Source organism: Salmo salar, chromosome 06 (genome assembly GCF_965601325.2).
Source record: "Salmo salar chromosome 06, fSalSal1, whole genome shotgun sequence".
In the NCBI taxonomy this organism is placed as follows: Eukaryota; Metazoa; Chordata; class Actinopteri; order Salmoniformes; family Salmonidae; genus Salmo; species Salmo salar.
The window spans coordinates 88,244,225-88,260,132 of NC_138296.1; positions in this window are offsets into that span (position 1 = coordinate 88,244,225).

Genomic DNA, 15,908 nt, shown 5'->3' on the forward strand with positions numbered 1-15,908 from the left:
CACAAGTTTGGAAATATGCTTTGGGTCATTGTCCATTTGGAAGACCCATTTGCGACCAAGCTTTAACTTCCTGACTGATGTCTTGAGATGTTGCTTAAATTATGTAAATATATTGTTCTTCCTCATGATGCCATTGCAAGCCTCCCCCTTTCTCCTCCAACATGTCGATGGTCATTATGGCCTAACAGTTCTATTTTTGTTTCATCAGACCAGAGGACATTTCTCCAAAAACTATGATCTTTGTCCCCATGTGCAGTTGCAAACCGTAGTCTGGCTTTTTTATGGCGGCTTTGGAGCTGTGGCTTCTTCCTTGCTGAGCAGCCTTTCAGGTTATGTCGATATAGGACTGGTTTTACTGTGGGTATAGATACTTTTGTACCTGTGTCCTCCAGCATCTTCACAAGGTCCTTTGCTGTTGTTCTGGGATTGATTTGTGCTTTTTGCACCAAAGTACGTTCATCTCTAGGAGACAGAACGTGTCTCCGTCCTGAGCGGTATGACGGGTGCGCGGTCCCATGGTGTTTATACTTGCGTACTATTGTTTGTACAGGTGAACGTGGTACCTTCAGGTGTTTGGAATGAACCAGACTTTTTTTCTGAGGTCTTGGCTGATTTCTTTTTATTTTCCCATCATGTCAAGCAAATAGGCACTGAGTTTGAAGGTAGGCCTTGAAATGCATTCACAGGTATACCTCCAATTGACTCAAATGATTGGAATTAGCCTATCAGAAGCTTCTAAAGCCATGACATCATTTTCTGGAATTTCCCAAGATGTTTAAAGGCACAGTCAACTTAGTGTATGTAAACTTCTGACCCACTGGAATTGTGACATCTGTTTGTAAACAATTATTGTAAAAATGACTTGTGTTTTGCACAAAGTAGATGTCCTAGCTGACTTGCCAAAACTATGTTAACAAGAAATTTGTGGAGTGGTTGAAAAATGTGTTTTAATGACTCCAAACTAAGTATGTAAACTTCCGACTTCAACTGTGTCAGGGTTGGGTTATAAAAAAATAGCAGAAACGTTGAACATCCCATGGAGCACCATTAAATCCTTTATTAAAACTCATGGACCAGGCAAGGAGGATATTAATCAGAGGCAACAAAGAGATCAAAGATAACCCTGAAGGAGCTGCAAAGCTCCACGGCGGAGATTGGAGCATCTGTCCAGAGGACCACTTTAAGCCGTTCACTCCACAGACCTGGGCTTTACAGAAGAGTGTCCAGAAAAAAGCCATTGCTTGCAGAAAAAAATCTGCAAACACGTTTGGTGTTCACCAAAAGACATGTGGGAAACACCCCAAACATATGGAAGAAGGTAATCTGGTCAGATGAGAATAAAAATGTAGCTTTTTGGCCATCAAGGTAAACGCTATATCTGGTGCAAACCCAACACCTCTCATCCCCCCGAGAACATCATCCCCACAGGGAAGCGTGGTGGTGGCAGCATCTTGCTGTGGGGATGTTTTTCATTGGCAGGGACTGGGAAACTGGTCGTATTTGAAGGAATGATGGATGGCGCTAAATACAGGGAAATTCATGAGGGAAACCTGTTTCAGTCTTCCAGAGATTTGAGACTGGGACGGAGGTTCACCTTCCAGCAGAACAATGACCCTAAGCATACTGCTAAAGCAACACTCGAGTGGTTTAAGGGGAAACATTTAAATGTCTTGGAATGGCCTAGTCAAAGCCCAGACCTCAATCCAATTGAGAATCTGTAGTATGACTTAAAGATTGCTGTACACCAGTGGAACCCATCCAACTTGAAGGAGCTGGAGCAGTTTTGCCTTGAAGAATGGGCAAAAATCCCAGTGGCTAGATGTGCCACGCTTTTAGAGACATACCCCAAGAGACTTGCAGCTGTAATTGCTGCAAAAGGTGGCTCTACAAAGTATTAACTTTGGGGGGGTGAATAGTTATACATGCTCAAGTTTTCTGTATTTTTTGTCTTATTTCTTGTTTGTTTCAAGGTAAAAAATATTTTGCATCGTCAAAGTGGTAGGCATGTTGTGTAAATCAAATAATACAATACCCCAAAAAATCTATTCTAATTCCAGGTTGTAAGGCAACAAAATAGGAAAAATGGTAAGGGGGTGAATACTTTTGCAAGCCACTGTATGTACATATAGGTAGGGTTAAAGTGACTAGGCTACAGTTCAAATAATAAACCAGCAGCAGTGTATGTGATGATTCAAAATAGTTTAGGGCTGACCCCATTTCGTTGATTGTGTGGTTGATAGGCTGTTGGTCGACCGAAATTTCTTTAGTTGAGCAGTAGCAAAAAGAATATGGTGTAAAAGACACCTGTCTGATTGGCTGCTGTCTGAGTGGACTGATCCATTGTGGAAGCCGTGGGGATGGCACAGTCCATCACTCTAAGACGTGCTACTGAAATTATTTATGGTTCTATTACATATGAACAATGGTGCAACACTAATAAAAATTATATTTTATAACAGATTTGCTTTCTCCCGCGTTGGGTAGCGGTTGCTGTCCGCAGTTCTGAAACACATCAGTGCGCTGTTGAATTGTGGCTTTTCCTAGACCATGTTGCTATGTGCATAATAGCAAAGTTAACCAGCATATTGGTTTTGAGAACAATGCGGCGGAGGCAGCAGCGGAGTTAGGAGACGAGGAAACAGTCTAAGAAAAGTGAGGAGATCTATAATCAATAGCCTAACTGTTAAATGTGCCTGGCTTTATAAAACATCCATATATATCTCTACAGAAATAAGACATTCTGCTTATGCTGCCTGTTTGAGTGTAATTAAGGTTCTACACTCTCGATAGACCACCCCCTCTAGTATTATTTATCAGTTAGTGTTTACACTGTTCCAAATTGTCAGAGAAATTATATTTATAAATGACCCTTCTTTTTGTTGATCATCTTATTATTATTGTTATCATCATTTTAATGTCATTATCATTACCAGGCTTAGTATAGTATCCTTGTATAACCACCATCGAGCTGTAGGCCTAAGAGCGCATCCTGTTTAGTCTTAATACCGTAACTTACCTAGGGCTATATTTCAATATTTATTTAGGCTACTGTGTCAATAATTTATAGTTGTTGGTTGTAGGGCCATGTACCCCAAGACAGTTGTTGTTTGTAGGGCCATGTACCCCAAGACAGTTGTTGGTTGTAGGACCATGTACCCCAAGACAGTTGTTACTTGTAGGGCCATGTACCCCAAGACAGTTGTGGGTTGTAGGGCCGTGTACCCCAAGACAGTTGTGGGTTGTAGCGCCATGTACCCCAAGACAGTTGTGGGTTGTATGGCCGTGTACCCCAAGACAGTTGTGGGTTGTAGGGTCGTGTACCCCAAGACAGTTGTGGGTTGTAGGGCCGTGTACCCCAAGACAGTTGTGGGTTGTAGAGGAGTGTACCCCAAGACAGTTGTTGGTTGTAGGGCCGTGTACCCCAAGACAGTTGTTGGTTGTAGGGCCATGTACCCCAAGACAGTTGTTGTTTGTAGGGGAGTGTACCCCAAGACAGTTGTTGTTTGTAGGGCCGTGTACCCCAAGACAGTTGTTGTTCGTGGGGTCATGTACCCCAAGACAGTTGTTACTTGTAGGGCCATGTACCCCAAGACAGTTGTGGGTTGTAGGGCCATGTACCCCAAGAATGTTGTTGGTTGTAGGGTCATGTACCCCAAGACAGTTGTTACTTGTAGGGCCATGTACCCCAAGACAGTTGTGGATTGTAGGGCCATGTACCCCAAGACAGTTGTTGGTTGTAGGGCCATGTACCCCAAGACAGTTGTTGTTTGTAGGGGCGTGTACCCCAAGACAGTTGTTGTTTGTAGGGCCGTGTACCCCAAGACAGTTGTTGTTTGTAGGGCCATGTACCCCAAGACAGTTGTGGGTTGTAGGGCCATGTACCCCAAGACAGTTGTGGGTTGTAGGGCCATGTACCCCAAGACAGTTGTGGGTTGTAGGGCCATGTACCCCAAGACAGTTGTGGGTTGTAGGGCCATGTACCCCAAGACAGTTGTGGGTTGTAGGGTCGTGTACCCCAAGACAGTTGTGGGTTGTAGGGCCGTGTACCCCAAGACAGTTGTGGGTTGTAGGGCCGTGTACCCCAAGACAGTTGTGGGTTGTAGAGGAGTGTACCCCAAGACAGTTGTTGGTTGTAGGGCCGTGTACCCCAAGACAGTTGTTGGTTGTAGGGCCATGTACCCCAAGACAGTTGTTGTTTGTAGGGGAGTGTACCCCAAGACAGTTGTTGTTTGTAGGGCCGTGTACCCCAAGACAGTTGTTGTTCGTGGGGTCATGTACCCCAAGACAGTTGTTACTTGTAGGACCATGTACCCCAAGACAGTTGTGGGTTGTAGGGCCATGTACCCCAAGAATGTTGTTGGTTGTAGGGTCATGTACCCCAAGACAGTTGTTACTTGTAGGGCCATGTACCCCAAGACAGTTGTGGGTTGTAGGGCCATGTACCCCAAGACAGTTGTTGGTTGTAGGGCCATGTACCCCAAGACAGTTGTTGTTTGTAGGGCCATGTACCCCAAGACAGTTGTTGTTTGTAGGGCCGTGTACCCCAAGACAGTTGTTGTTTGTAGGGCCGTGTACCCCAAGACAGTTGTTGTTTGTAGGGCCATGTACCCCAAGACAGTTGTTGGTTGTAGGACCATGTACCCCAAGACAGTTGTTACTTGTAGGGCCATGTACCCCAAGACAGTTGTGGGTTGTAGGGCCGTGTACCCCAAGACAGTTGTGGGTTGTAGGGCCATGTACCCCAAGACAGTTGTGGGTTGTAGGGCCATGTACCCCAAGACAGTTGTGGGTTGTAGGGCCATGTACCCCAAGACAGTTGTGGGTTGTAGGGTCGTGTACCCCAAGACAGTTGTGGGTTGTAGGGCCGTGTACCCCAAGACAGTTGTGGGTTGTAGAGGAGTGTACCCCAAGACAGTTGTTGTTTGTAGGGTCGTGTACCCCAAGACAGTTGTTGTTTGTAGGGTCGTGTACCCCAAGACAGTTGTTGTTTGTAGGGCCGTGTACCCCAAGACAGTTGTTGTTCGTGGGGTCATGTACCCCAAGACAGTTGTTACTTGTAGGGCCATGTACCCCAAGACAGTTGTGGGTTGTAGGGCCATGTACCCCAAGAATGTTGTTGGTTGTAGGGTCATGTACCCCAAGACAGTTGTTACTTGTAGGGCCATGTACCCCAAGACAGTTGTGGGTTGTAGGGCCATGTACCCCAAGACAGTTGTGGGTTGTAGGGCCATCTACCCCAAGACAGTTGTTGGTTGTAGGGCCATGTACCCCAAGACAGTTGTTATTTGTAGGGTCATGTAGCCCAAGACCGTTTGGGTACTCCGACAGAGCGAGAAACAAACACTTCAATCTGGCCCCTAGAGTTCCTGCTCCGACAGAGCGAGAAACAAACACTTCAATCTGGCCCCTAGAGTTCCTGCTCCGACAGAGTGAAACACCTGATAGAGGTAATAATGACAGGATGCCAGGTATACTAGCCTTGCCTCAGTGGTAGACTCTTCTTTTCTGGAGTCACTTTATTATGGGCCCCATGCCGATTCTCTGATAGACAGTTTTCACACTCCACTCCACACTGTGCCTCTTCAAGGCTTCACTGCCTATCTCTAGTCATAGCTGTTATGTTGCCATCAGAATTAATATCCCTCCCACAGTGAGAGGACAGGCTAAATGTGAAGCACATACACACACACTCCCTGTCAACCCATGAAGCCTTGCAAGCAAACAGTGTGTGTGTGTGTGTGTGTGTGTGTGTGTGTGTGTGTGTGTGTGTGTGTGTGTATATGTTAGCTTGTCCACACAGCCCCTCGGGCACTGGAGAACAATAAAGCTTGACTCGCTCCATAGGAAAATGGTGTTTTATTTTGCATTGACCTTTATCATGTGGAGAGGAGTGAAGCCGGTGATTGTAATCCAATAGCACCTCAACAGGAGATGCTTTTCAGACCGCGGTGGAGACCCGCTGTAATGGTGTAGGACGAGCAGTGGCGTGAGAGAATCAATCCACAGTATGACGAATCAATATCTGTTGTTACTGGTGTGTTGCAAGGCTGCATCTTTTAGTCATTCAGAGTGTTGTCTCTGTAGTCTATTGTGTAGTCTGTAGACTAGTGTGTGCATTTACATTTACGTCATTTAGCAGACGCTCTTATCCAGAGCGATTTACAAGTCTAGTCTGTAGTCTAGTCTGTAGTGTAGTATGTACTGTGTAGTCTGTAGTGTGTGGTCTGTAGTCTAGTGTGTAGTATGTAGTCTCGTGTATAGTCTGTAGTTTAGTGTGTAGTCTGTAGTCTAGTGCGTAGTCTGCAGTCTAGTGTGTAGTCTGTAGTCTATTGTGTAGTCTGTAGTCTAGTCTGTAGTCTAGTGTGTAGTCTGTAGTTTATTGTGTAGTCTGTAGTCTAGTACGTAGTCTTCAGTGTAGTCTGTAGTCTATTGTGTAGTCTGTAGTCTAGTGTGTAGTCTGTAGTCTAGTGTGTAGTCTGTAGTCTAGTGCGTAGTCTGTAGTCGAGTGCGTAGTCTGTAGTATATTGTGTAGTCTGTAGTCTAGTGTGTAGTCTGTAGTCGAGTGTGTAGTCTGTAGTCTAGTCTGTAGTCTATTGTGTAGTGTGTAGTCTGTAGTTTAGTGTGTAGTCTGTAGTCTAGTCTGTAGTCTAGTCTGTAGTCTATTGTGTAGTGTGTAGTCTGTAGTCTGGTGTGTAGTCTATTGTGTAGTCTGTAGTCTAGTGTGTAGTCTGTAGTCTAGTGTGTAGTCTATTTTGTAGTGTGTAGTCTAGTCTGTAGTCTGTAGTATGTAGTCTAGTGTGTAGTCTGTAGTCTATTGTGTCATCTGTAGTCTAGTATGTGGTCTATTGTGTAGTCTGTAGTCTAGTCTGTAGTCTAGTGTGTAGTCTGGTCTGTAGTCTAGTGTGCAGTCTGTAGTGTGTAGTCTAGTCTAGTGTGTAGTCTGTAGTCTAGTGTGAAGTCTGTAGTCTAGTGTGTAGTGTGTTGTCTGTAGTCTAGTGTGTAGTCTAGTGTATAGTCTGTAGTCCCGTGTGTAGTATGTACTGTGTAGTCTGTAGTCTAGGTTGTAGTCTAGTGTGTAGTCTGTAGTCCCGTGTGTAGTATGTACTGTGTAGTCTAGTGTGTAGTTTAGTGTGTAGTCTGTAGTCTAGTGTGTAGTATGTAGTCTAGTGTGTAGTATGTACTGTGTAGTCTGTAGTATGTAGTGTGTAATCTGTAGTGTCTCGTCTGAGGTGTGTAGTCTGTCGTGTCTAGTCTGAGGTGAGTAGTGTGTAGTGTCTAGTCTGTGGTGTGTAGTATGTAGTCTGCAGTGTGTAATCTGTAGTGTGTAGTATGAAGTCTGCAGTGTGTAATCTGTAGTGTGTAGTATGAAGTCTGTAGTGTGTAGTATGAAGTGAGGAGTCTGTAGTGTGTACTGTCTAGTCTGCAGCGTGTAGTCTGTAGTCTGCAGTTTGTAGTCTGCAGTGTGTAGTCTATTGTTTGTAGTCTGTAGTGTGTAGTCTGTAGTGTCTAGTCTATTGTTTGTAGTCTGCAGTGTCTAGTCTGTAGTGTCTAGTCTGCAGTTTATAGTCTGTAGTCTGTAGTCTGTAGTGTCTAGTCTGCAGTTTATAGACTGTAGTCTGCAGTTTATAGTCTGTAGTGTGTTGTGTATAGTCTGTAGTCTGTAGTGTCTAGTCTGTAGTATGTAGTCTGTAGTGTCTAGTCTGCAGTTTATAGTCTGTAGTCTGCAGTGTCTAGTCTGTAGTGTGTAGTGTCTAGTCTGTAGTGTGTAGTGTCTAGTCTGTAGTGTGTAGTGTCTAGTCTGCAGTGTGTAGTATGTAGTCTGTTGTGTATAGTCTGTAGTCTGTAGTGTCTAGTCTGCAGTTTATAGTCTGTAGTCTGTAGTGTCTAGTCTGTAGTGTGTAGTGTCTAGTCTGCAGTGTGTAGTCTGCAGTGTCTAGTTTGCAGTTTATAGTATGTAGTGTCTAGTCTGTAGTCTGTAGTGTGTAGTATGTAGTCTGTAGTGTCTAGTCTGTAGTCTGTAGTGTCTAGTCTGTAGTGTCTAGTCTGTAGGGTGTAGTGTCTAGTCTGTAGTGTGTAGTGTCTAGTCTGTAGTCTGTAGCGTGTAGTCTGTAGTCTGCAGTTTGTAGTCTGCAGTGTGTAGTCTATTGTTTGTAGTCTGTAGTGTGTAGTCTGTAGTGTCTAGTCTATTGTTTGTAGTCTGCAGTGTCTAGTCTGTAGTGTCTAGTCTGCAGTTTATAGTCTGTAGTCTGTAGTCTGTAGTGTCTAGTCTGCAGTTTATAGACTGTAGTCTGCAGTTTATAGTCTGTAGTGTGTTGTGTATAGTCTGTAGTCTGTAGTGTCTAGTCTGTAGTATGTAGTCTGTAGTGTCTAGTCTGCAGTTTATAGTCTGTAGTCTGCAGTGTCTAGTCTGTAGTGTGTAGTGTCTAGTCTGTAGTGTGTAGTGTCTAGTCTGTAGTGTGTAGTGTCTAGTCTGCAGTGTGTAGTATGTAGTCTGTTGTGTATAGTCTGTAGTCTGTAGTGTCTAGTCTGCAGTTTATAGTCTGTAGTCTGTAGTGTCTAGTCTGTAGTGTGTAGTGTCTAGTCTGCAGTGTGTAGTCTGCAGTGTCTAGTTTGCAGTTTATAGTATGTAGTGTCTAGTCTGTAGTCTGTAGTGTGTAGTATGTAGTCTGTAGTGTCTAGTCTGTAGTCTGTAGTGTCTAGTCTGTAGTGTCTAGTCTGTAGTGTGTAGTGTCTAGTCTGTAGTGTGTAGTGTCTAGTCTGTAGTCTGTAGTCTGTAGTGTGTAGTGTCTAGTCTGCAGTCTGCAGTGTCTAGTCTGTAGTGTGTAGTATCTAGTCTGCAGTCTGCAGTGTCTAGTCTGTAGTGTGTAGTGTCTAGTCTGCAGTCTGCAGTGTCTAGTCTGCAGTCTGCAGTGTCTAGTCTCTGGTTTGTAGTGTCTAGTCTGCAGTGTCTAGTCTGTAGTCTGCAGTGTCTAGTCTGTAGTGTGTAGTGTCTAGTCTGTAGTGTGTAGTGTCTAGTCTGCAGTGTCTAGTCTGTAGTGTGCAGTGTCTAGTCTGTAGTGTGTAGTGTCTAGTCTGAGGTGTCTAGTTTGTAGTGTCTAGTCTGTAGTCTGCAGTGTCTAGTCTGTAGTGTGCAGTGTCTAGTCTGTAGTGTGTAGTGTCTAGTCTGTAGTGTGTAGTGTCTAGTCTGCAGTGTCTAGTCTGTAGTGTGTAGTGTCTAGTCTGTAGTGTGTAGTGTCTAGTCTGCAGTGTCTAGTCTGTAGTCTGCAGTGTCTAGTCTGTAGTGTGTAGTGTCTAGTCTGTAGTGTCTAGTCTGCCTTGTCTAGTCTGCAGTCTGCAGTGTCTAGTCTGTAGTGTGTAGTGTCTAGTCTGCAGTGTCTAGTCTGCAGTCTGCAGTGTCTAGTCTGTAGTGTGTAGTGTCTAGTCTGCAGTGTCTAGTCTGCAGTGTGTAGTGTCTAGTCTGTAGTGTGTAGTGTGTAGTGTCTAGTCTGTAGTGTGTAGTGTCTAGTCTGCAGTCTGCAGTGTCTAGTCTGTAGTGTGTAGTGTCTAGTCTGTAGTGTGTAGTGTCTAGTCTGCAGTCTGCAGTGTCTAGTCTGCAGTCTGCAGTGTCTAGCCTGCAGTGTGTAGTATGTAGTCTGTTGTGTATAGTCTGTAGTCTGTAGTGTCTAGTCTGTAGTCTGTATTGTGTAGTATGTAGTCTGTAGTGTCTAGTCTGCAGTTTATAGTCTGTAGTCTGTAGTGTCTAGTCTGTAGTGTGTAGTGTCTAGTCTGCAGTGTGTAGTATGTAGTCTGTTGTGTATAGTCTGTAGTCTGCAGTGTCTAGTTTGCAGTTTATAGTATGTAGTGTCTAGTCTGTAGTGTGTAGTATGTAGTCTGTAGTGTCTAGTCTGTAGTCTGTAGTGTCTAGTCTGTAGTGTCTAGTCTGTAGTGTGTAGTGTCTAGTCTGCAGTGTCTAGTCTGTAGTCTGTAGTCTGTAGTCTGTAGTGTGTAGTGTCTAGTCTGCAGTCTGCAGTGTCTAGTCTGTAGTGTGTAGTATCTAGTCTGCAGTCTGCAGTGTCTAGTCTGTAGTGTGTAGTGTCTAGTCTGCAGTCTGCAGTGTCTAGTCTGCAGTCTGCAGTGTCTAGTCTGCAGTCTGCAGTGTCTAGTCTGTAGTGTGTAGTGTCTAGTCTGTAGTCTGCAGTGTCTAGTCTGTAGTGTGTAGTGTCTAGTGTGTAGTGTCTAGTCTGCAGTGTCTAGTCTGTAGTGTGTAGTGTCTAGTCTGTAGTGTGTAGTGTCTAGTCTGAGGTGTCTAGTCTGTAGTTTGTAGTGTCTAGTCTGTAGTCTGCAGTGTCTAGTCTGTAGTGTGTAGTGTCTAGTCTGTAGTGTGTAGTGTCTAGTCTGCAGTGTCTAGTCTGTAGTTTGTAGTGTCTTGTGTGTAGTGTCTATTCTGCAGTGTCTAGTCTGTAGTCTGCAGTGTCTAGCCTGTAGTGTGTAGTGTCTAGTCTGTAGTGTCTAGTCTGCCTTGTCTAGTCTGCAGTCTGCAGTGTCTAGTCTGTAGTGTGTAGTGTCTAGTCTGCAGTGTCTAGTCTGCAGTGTGTAGTGTCTAGTCTGTAGTGTGTAGTGTCTAGTCTGTAGTGTGTAGTGTCTAGTCTGCAGTCTGCAGTGTCTAGTCTGTAGTGTGTCGTGTCTAGTCTGTAGTGTGTAGTGTCTAGTCTGTAGTGTGTAGTGTCTAGTCTGTAGTGTGTAGTGTCTAGTCTGCATTCTGCAGTGTGTAGTGTCTAGTCTGTAGTGTGTAGTGTCTAGTCTGCAGTCTGCAGTGTCTAGTCTGCAGTCTGCAGTGTCTAGTCTGCATTCTGCAGTGTCTAGTCTGCAGTCTGCAGTGTCTAGTCTGCATTCTGCAGTGTCTAGTCTGCAGTGTCTAGTCTGCAGTGTCTAGTCTGCAGTGTCTAGTCTGCAGTGTGTAGTGTCTAGTCTGCAGTGTGTAGTGTCTAGTCTGCAGTGTGTAGTGTCTAGTCTGCAGTGTGTAGTGTCTAGTCTGCAGTGTGTAGTGTCTAGTCTGCGGTGTGTAGTGTCTAGTCTGCAGTGTGTAGTGTCTAGTCTGCAGTGTGCAGTGTCTAGTCTGCAGTGTCTAGTCTGCAGTGTGTAGTGTCTAGTCTGCAGTGTGTAGTGTCTAGTCTGCAGTGTGCAGTGTCTAGTCTGCAGTGTGCAGTGTCTAGTCTGCAGTGTGTAGTGTCTAGTCTGCAGTGTGTAGTGTCTAGTCTGCAGTGTCTAGTCTGCAGTGTCTAGTCTGCAGTGTCTAGTCTGCAGTGTGTAGTGTCTAGTCTGCAGTGTGTAGTGTCTAGTCTGCAGTCTGTAGTGTCTAGTCTGCAGTGTGCAGTGTCTAGTCTGCAGTGTGCAGTGTCTAGTCTGCAGTGTGCAGTGTCTAGTCTGCAGTGTGTAGTGTCTAGTCTGCAGTCTGCAGTGTCTAGTCTGCAGTGTCTAGTCTGCAGTGTCTAGTCTGTAGTGTGTAGTGTCTAGTCTGCAGTCTGCAGTGTCTAGTCTGCAGTCTGCAGGGTCTAGTCTGCAGTGTGTAGTGTCTAGTCTGTAGTGTGTAGTGTGTAGTGTCTAGTCTGTAGTGTGTAGTGTCTAGTCTGTAGTGTGTAGTGTCTAGTCTGCAGTCTGCAGTGTCTAGTCTGCAGTCTGCAGTGTCTAGTCTGCAGTGTGCAGTGTCTAGTCTGTAGTGTGTAGTGTGCAGTGTCTAGTCTGTAGTGTGTAGTGTCTAGTCTGTAGTGTGTAGTGTCTAGTCTGCAGTCTGCAGTGTCTAGTCTGCAGTCTGCAGTGTCTAGTCTGTAGTGTCTAGTCTGCAGTCTGCAGTGTCTAGTCTGCAGTCTGTAGTGTCTAGTCTGCAGTGTGTAGTGTCTAGTCTGCAGTGTGTAGTGTCTAGTCTGCAGTCTGCAGTGTCTAGTCTGCAGTCTGCAGTGTCTAGTCTGCAGTGTGTAGTGTCTAGTCTGCAGTGTGTAGTGTCTAGTCTGCAGTGTGTAGTGTCTAGTCTGCAGTCTGCAGTGTCTAGTCTGCAGTGTGTAGTGTCTAGTCTGCAGTGTGTAGTGTCTAGTCTGCAGTGTGTAGTGTCTAGTCTGTAGTGTCTAGTCTGCAGTGTCTAGTCTGCAGTCTGCAGTGTCTAGTCTGCAGTCTGCAGTGTCTAGTCTGCAGTGTGTAGTGTCTAGTCTGCAGTGTGTAGTGTCTAGTCTGCAGTGTGTAGTGTCTAGTCTGCAGTGTGTAGTGTCTAGTCTGCAGTGTGTAGTGTCTAGTCTGTAGTGTGTAGTGTCTAGTCTGTAGTGTGTAGTGTCTAGTCTGCAGTGTGTAGTGTCTAGTCTGCAGTGTCTAGTCTGCAGTGTGTAGTGTCTAGTCTGCAGTGTGTAGTGTCTAGTCTGCAGTGTCTAGTCTGCAGTGTGTAGTGTCTAGTCTGTAGTGTGTAGTGTCTAGTCTGCAGTGTGTAGTGTCTAGTCTGCAGTGTCTAGTCTGCAGTGTGTAGTGTCTAGTCTGCAGTGTGTAGTCTGCAGTGTGTAGTGTCTAGTCTGTAGTGTGTAGTGTCTAGTCTGTAGTGTGTAGTGTCTAGTCTGCAGTGTGTAGTGTCTAGTCTGCAGTGTCTAGTCTGCAGTGTGTAGTGTCTAGTCTGTAGTGTGTAGTGTCTAGTCTGCAGTGTGTAGTGTCTAGTCTGCAGTGTCTAGTCTGCAGTGTGTAGTGTCTAGTCTGCAGTGTGTAGTGTCTAGTCTGCAGTGTCTAGTCTGCAGTGTGTAGTGTCTAGTCTGCAGTGTCTAGTCTGCAGTCTGCAGTGTCTAGTCTGCAGTGTGTAGTGTCTAGTCTGCAGTGTGTAGTCTGCAGTCTGCAGTGTCTAGTCTGCAGTCTGCAGTGTCTAGTCTGCAGTGTGTAGTGTCTAGTCTGCAGTGTGTAGTGTCTAGTCTGCAGTCTGCAGTGTCTAGTCTGCAGTGTGTAGTGTCTAGTCTGCAGTCTGCAGTGTCTAGTCTGCAGTGTGTAGTGTCTAGTCTGCAGTCTGCAGTGTCTAGTCTGCAGTGTGTAGTGTCTAGTCTGCAGTGTGTAGTGTCTAGTCTGCAGTGTGTAGTGTCTAGTCTGCAGTCTGCAGTGTCTAGTCTGCAGTGTGTAGTGTCTAGTCTGCAGTCTGTAGTGTCTAGTCTGCAGTGTGTAGTGTCTAGTCTGCAGTGTGTAGTGTCTAGTCTGCAGTCTGCAGTGTCTAGTCTGCAGTGTGTAGTGTCTAGTCTGCAGTCTGCAGTGTCTAGTCTGCAGTCTGCAGTGTCTAGTCTGCAGTGTGTAGTGTCTAGTGTGTAGTGTCTAGTCTGCAGTGTGTAGTGTCTAGTCTGCAGTGTGTAGTGTCTAGTCTGCAGTGTGTAGTGTCTAGTCTGCAGTGTGTAGTGTCTAGTCTGCAGTGTGTAGTGTCTAGTCTGCAGTGTGTAGTGTCTAGTCTGCAGTGTCTAGTCTGCAGTGTGTAGTGTCTAGTCTGCAGTGTCTAGTCTGCAGTCTGCAGTGTCTAGTCTGCAGTGTGTAGTGTCTAGTCTGCAGTCTGCAGTGTCTAGTCTGCAGTGTGTAGTGTCTAGTCTGCAGTGTCTAGTCTGCAGTGTGTAGTGTCTAGTCTGCAGTGTCTAGTCTGCAGTGTGTAGTGTCTAGTCTGCAGTGTCTAGTCTGCAGTGTGTAGTGTCTAGCCTGCAGTGTGTAGTGTCTAGTGTGTAGTGTCTAGTCTGCAGTGTGTAGTGTCTAGTCTGCAGTGTGTAGTGTCTAGTCTGCAGTGTGTAGTGTCTAGTCTGCAGTGTGTAGTGTGTAGTGTCTAGTCTGCAGTGTGTAGTGTCTAGTCTGCAGTGTGTAGTGTCTAGTCTGCAGTGTGTAGTGTCTAGTCTGTAGTGTGTAGTGTCTAGTCTGCAGTGTGTAGTGTCTAGTCTGCAGTGTGTAGTGTGTAGTGTCTAGTCTGCAGTGTGTAGTGTCTAGTCTGTAGTGTGTAGTGTCTAGTCTGCAGTGTGTAGTGTCTAGTCTGCAGTGTGTAGTGTCTAGTCTGCAGTGTGTAGTGTCTAGTCTGCAGTGTGCAGTGTGTAGTGTCTAGTCTGCAGTGTGTAGTGTCTAGTCTGTAGTGTGTAGTGTCTAGTCTGCAGTGTGTAGTGTCTAGTCTGCAGTGTGCAGTGTGTAGTGTCTAGTCTGCAGTGTGTAGTGTCTAGTCTGTAGTGTGTAGTGTCTAGTCTGCAGTGTGTAGTGTCTAGTCTGCAGTGTGTAGTGTCTAGTCTGCAGTGTGTAGTGTCTAGTCTGCAGTGTGTAGTGTCTAGTCTGCAGTGTGTAGTGTCTAGTCTGCAGTGTGTAGTGTCTAGTCTGCAGTGTGTAGTGTCTAGTCTGCAGTGTGTAGTGTCTAGTCTGCAGTGTGTAGTGTCTAGTCTGCAGTGTGTAGTGTCTAGTCTGCAGTGTGTAGTGTCTAGTCTGCAGTGTGTAGTGTCTAGTCTGCAGTGTGTAGTGTCTAGTCTGCAGTGTGTAGTGTCTAGTCTGCAGTCTGCAGTGTCTAGTCTGCAGTGTGTAGTGTCTAGTCTGCAGTGTGTAGTGTCTAGTCTGCAGTGTGTAGTGTCTAGTCTGCAGTGTGTAGTGTGTAGTGTCTAGTCTGCAGTGTGTAGTGTGTGATATTGCTGGTATGGTCTCTTTGGAGGTTTTTGTTGTTTGAACTGATAGAACCGAGAGCTTTATTGACCAAGTACCTGACTTTCGTGGGCGAGGGCCCAGAGTTTTTTTTATTGTTGGTCAGGCCATATGGTCAGGGAAAGACTCCTGGCCCTAAGTAGACACATGTTTTTCAACTTCAGGAGCACCACATTCTGTATGATGATGTAGTCTACAAATTCAATTGAGCTTTTAGAAGCATAGCCCTACCACAGGCACCCTCGATGTATTCTTTCAGTTCTCAGTTGAGCTTTGACTATTATTGTTGAGACTGTGAGGTGTATTTCATTTTCTCAGACAGCTTGATAATGGCTCTTCACTAGTCTGTTGTTCGGCCTGTGAATGTGGAACAGTGGAAGATGAATGAGTTTCTTAAGAAAAGGAAATTGGTTCTTTGGCCAGCTTTTGTGTGGCTTTGAACACAAACAGCTAAACACTATTGTGTCCTTCCATAATGGAATCTTCAGCGTGCAGACGGAACACAATTGATAGGTGTTTATCTCTGTTCCAGAATGGAACAAACCCAGACAGAAACAATATTGCGTTGTACAGAAAATCTATCTTTCACACTTTTCAATTCATGGGGCGGTTTTCTAGTTATTTGTTATTATCTATGTGTTTTTGTGATATTTTCCTTCCCTGTCAGGAAAGAGAAAGCAATGAGTCTCAATGATGAATGGGTGTGCTCTGTGCCCATTTTTACCTGTTGAAAGTTCTGGACAAAGATCCCAGCAGACTGATGGCTTGTTGTTCCACTGCTTATAAGGTCGTGCTGAACTTATAAACTCTGCCACTCTTTCTTTTTATAGAACTGCCTACTCTTATGAGTCAGCCTGTGTATTTGATTCTGATGTGAGTGACGCAGGCAACTCTGTGAGAATCTCAATTGCATACTCCTCGCGTCCTCTCTCCTTTCCTCCTTCTCAAACCCCAATGTATGAGAAAGCCAGATATTCCGGGCCCTCTGACCTTCTCCAATGGGGTTTGAGGAGGCAAGGATAGAGGACGCGAGGAGTATGCAATTGAGATTCTCCCCATCATGCCTATTCCTCACCCATTCACTATTCCATGTTACCTGGCTTGCATCGTTTCCTCATCACAACAGACTAGTGGAGTCTGGGGGTCTTGGCTTGACACTCATTTGGTAGTCATTCCAGACCAACATTCATATAGCTTGAGATTTGTCTATGGCTCGCGAGAATACTCATTGGATGACTGAGCAGTCAGTCAGTGGGTGTGTGGCTGAGGCT